At 41.5% G+C, this 4,300-nt stretch overlaps 1 protein-coding gene across 1 annotated transcript in view; it reads left to right on the top strand.

Moving 5' to 3' along the window:
* The first annotated feature begins 561 nt into the window (after positions 1-561).
* The window catches only part of LOC101852482, a 9,920-nt gene continuing 6,181 nt past the window's right edge, over positions 562-4,300 (top strand). The window contains exons 1-3 of the mRNA XM_005100363.3: positions 562-979; positions 1,602-1,727; positions 2,479-2,532. The gene's annotated coding sequence lies outside the window, so the exon portion shown is untranslated. The remainder of the gene's footprint in view (positions 980-1,601; positions 1,728-2,478; positions 2,533-4,300) is intronic.

Below are 4,300 nucleotides of genomic sequence, written 5' to 3'. Positions count from 1 at the left end.
TGTCTGTCTGTCTGTCTGTCTGTCTGTCTGTCTGTCTGTCTGTCTGTCTGTCTGTGTGTTTGTTTGTTTGTTTGTTTGCTTGCTTGTTTGCTTGTTTGTTTTATTAAAGCCATTACATGCCACTTGGAACGTATCTGTCAGGGCCATGCTGGACAGGGTTTGAATACAATATCCTATCAGAAAGATTGCGAGATACTTGAAAACTTCCCCACTCCGGACTCGAACTCACGACATCTGCTTGCTATGGCAAAGAGCCTATAAAGCGTAACACCATATGATAGAATAACTGCTTCAACATTTGTTCCTGTTTGAATTTACAAGGCCTTTGGTTCGATCTTTCCCTCCTGTCCGTGACCACGTTGGCAATCAAGAAATTGATTTCCTTTGAGTGATCGATCATCAGGCGGTATAATTTCCAATTTTTCTTTTTTCGGATTTGGCTCATATAGATCAATCGATTTCTCTTTCTCCTTTCCAATTTACGGGGAAATGAGAGGGCGGTTCCTTTGCCACCTTCACTGAAAACTTCACATATTACTGTTTCTGCTAAATGTTTCAACTAGTCTACCATCTCGCGTATTGGCAGTCAGTGCGTCAACATAAAGGCGTGACGTCAAACGTTTTACTTTTTATTTTCTTGGAGAGTGTGTCATCTTTTTTAGCTATTGTTATAAGATCTATTTTAGTTGGTCTAGCCGGCGATGTCTGAGAACTGCAGCGCTGGCACGTTGTCGTATTGTCCGTAGACAATCCAGGCTACATTAGTGCTCAAAATGGAACCTGTCTGTTGATTGAAAAGGTTCGGACTCCGGGGTCTGTGTGTTATATCTTGTCCATCTCTCGCACAACCTCCTACATGCGAGGGCTGAGAATGCTTCGACAAACAGTCAAATTGTTTCAGGACTCCTCGGAGAGCTTGTCATAAACACAAGCAGTATAACACAAGCTGGATGAAATTTCTATCAACTTTCGACGTAAGGTAAGTAAAAGTCCGCTTCTAAATTATGTTCCCGTCGTCTTTTAAATTCTCCTCAGATTCTTCAAACTTTACTGGTGTTCTACTTATACTTACCAGTGACATCTGGATTTAGATCTGCCTACTCCCAATTTCTTGGCAAATGCACACAAAGCAAGTCTGACAATGACTCTACAAAAATTTGAAGGCTAACAACGTTAAATAATGCAGAAAAAATAAAGAATACTTTTTTCATAGTCTTATCTTTCTCAGATTTGCACTATCTAAAGTTCCTTTGCCTATCTTTGGAAAATTGACTAACTATTCTAAGTCCATAAAGCTTTCAAATTTTTCTAATCTAGAGAAAGTGAAAAAAGAACCCCAACATTTCTTTTTTTTAATGTACATCTACATTGATTTTCATAAAGGCCATATCTGTTGGGTTTTTTCTCCAACATTTAGAATTTGAAGGGCCAACAAAATATCTCTCGAGCATATAATATTATACTGGTCACAGATTAGGAAGCCCCAATAAAGTGATTGAAAAAAACATCCCAAGTTTGGGGCTTAGTACATGTACATAGAATCTATATCTGAACCGCTGGACGAAGACATAGAATAAATTCAAAACACTCTCTTTCTGCAGGGATGGTACAACTTGGACAGGGTGAACGTTAAACCATTTGTCGGCTGGACATTCTTCGAGACCAAAGATTCTTACCTGGCTTGTTGTTCTCTCCCTTGCAACGTCTGTGTTCTCAAGTGGCGACCAGTAAGTAGATCTCCACATGAAGTGAGTGACGTCCTTTAAGACTTCAACTCAAACTGTTTCCTTCTTTATTCAGTTCGGGAAGCGAGGGAGGAAGAGTGCGAAGTGGGGATGATTGTGCCAATTTCAGTGCATGGGACTGATAGGAGAGCCAACTATTATTTATTAACTCATTGTATTTGCTAAACCATCAAAATGCAAGAATGTCCTGCTAGGGTTTTGAACCTGGAAGAATGCCCTGATTGGGTTTTGAAGAAGAAGAAGAAGAAGAAGAAGAAGAAGAAGAAGAAGAAGAAGAAGAAGAAAAAGAAGAAGAAGGAAGAGGAAGAGGAAGAGGAAGAGGAGGAAGGGGAGAAGGAAGAGGAGGAGGAGGAAAAGGAGGGGTACAAGAAGAGTAGGAGGACGAGAAGGATGAGGAGGGGGAAAACAGGCAAATGAGTTGGTCCTGATCAGAACATTAATCATTAAATTATTCACAGGAACCAGCCATCCATGTCTAGGTGCTGTTTTAGCCCAAATGAAATAGCCAAAAACAGACTTGTCCTTAACCACACCAGAGCACCCGCCACTCTGCCACACATAATACATGTATAACCTGCTCTGTGAATCACTCACAATGTCTTTCATGTAGAACGGGCATCTGTCACAATGGGATTTTTCTTTCTTACTAGGCCTACAGCCTACGGATACAGTTTGAGATAACATAATAATTATCATTTTTGTTAGGGTTCAAAGCGGCGTTTGTCTGTTTCAGATTCACCTGACATTTTACGACGCCAAAATCGTGTTTGGCAAAAATTTGCTGCGTGTAAGTAATATATTATTATTACTGTTACGCGATACTCATTACTCTCCCCTTCTCTTGGTTGGCTATTGGCGTGCTTGCCAAGCCTTGTGTACGGTAAGTTGACTCTATCAGGCTGCTAATACTTCCTCTCCTCCCCCCCCCTCTCTCTTTCTCTCTCTCTCTCTCTCTCTCTCTCTCTCTCTCTCTCTCTCATGTTTCCCTATCTCTCACTCATCTACCCACTCTCTCTCTCTCTCTCTCTCTCTCTCTCTCTCTCTCTCTCTCTCTCTCTCTCTCTCTCTCTCTCTCTCTCTGTGTGTGTGTGTGTGTGTGTGTGTGTGTGTGTGTGTGTGAACACACACGAACACAGACAGGCACACAGGCACACACACATACATACACACACACACACGCACACACACGCACGCACGCACACACACACACACACACACACACACACACACACACACACACACACACACACACACACACACACAACCCCTTGTCCACTTAATATCTCCCGTATTCCACATTGCCACGCTCATTCCCTTTTATGGTCTTCAGTCACGCAAAATAATCTAGAATCTAAAATTTAGTAGGCTACCTTGTGACCTGGACCACCCGTGGGGGTTTGGTACCACACCAGGTTAAACCGGCGAGAAAAAGCAGAGGATATTATTGTTATGATTATGATTATGATTATGATTATTATGATTATGATTATTATTATTATTATTGTATTTTTAAAAATTATTATATCATTATTGTTGTTGTTGTTTTTGTTATTATTATTTTTATTACTATTGTTATGACTATTATGATTATTATAATTAATTATGTATGGGGGCTCTCGTGGCCTAGAGGTTAAGGTGTTGGCCTCTCATTCAAAGGTCCCGGGTTCGATTCCGGGTAGCGACCAAAAAAATTTTCTTCTCTAAAATTGTCTCCTTTCACATCCTTTCCTGATCTCTAACAATGTTCTGTTGTCTGCTTTCGTTTCCACTTTCTGCCCCCACCCCCTCACCTCCTTTGCCCCCTCCTCTGGGCTCCTGACTCTTTCTGTAGCCTTTCTACTGTTACTCCTTGGCTCCTCCTAACTGCTGTCTTTCTGCCACACCCCTGATCTTCTGGTAGGAAAGATCTACACCTAGCCTTCTCGGACAAGGGCGAAAAATCTCGGAGGGCCCGTGTGCAAGTTGCGCAAGTTAAAGATCCCTTGGTGGTCTAAAATCGATAAGAGTAGGCTTCGGCCGCCACCCGGGCAAAATTCAAAATTTCCTACCAACGAAAAAGTATTTGGTGTGTCCCGCGCGCTCATATGACCTTATGCAGTTGCGAGCGCCGTAAAACCCTATACTAAACAAACAAACTAAACATAATTATGTATTATTATTGTTGTTGTTGTTAGTATTATTATCATTGTTAGTATTATTGTTATAACGAAGACTCTCACAAATTAAACTTTGAAAGGAGAAAATTTCGAAGCATACAAGGTATGTGTGCGAGCGTGTGTGTCAGTGCGTGTGAGTGTGTGTGTGTGTGTGTGTGTGTGTGTGTGTGTGTATGTGTGTGTGCCTGTCTGTGTTCGTGTGTGTCTGTGTGTGTCTGTGTGTGTGTGTGTGTGTGTGTGTGTGTGTGTGAATATGTGTATGTGTGTGTGTTTGCGTTTTGTGTATGTGCATGTGTGTGTGTGTGTGTGTGTGTGTGGTGAGTGAGTATTATCAGTATGTGTCTATGTGTAAACAGGCCCCGATTCTGCCGTACACACAAATACAGGAAGAGAAAAAAA

Source organism: Aplysia californica, unplaced genomic scaffold, assembly GCF_000002075.1.
Source record: "Aplysia californica isolate F4 #8 unplaced genomic scaffold, AplCal3.0 scaffold00245, whole genome shotgun sequence".
NCBI lineage: Eukaryota > Metazoa > Mollusca > Gastropoda > Aplysiida > Aplysiidae > Aplysia > Aplysia californica.
This window is presented reverse-complemented; position numbering and strand designations above follow the sequence as displayed.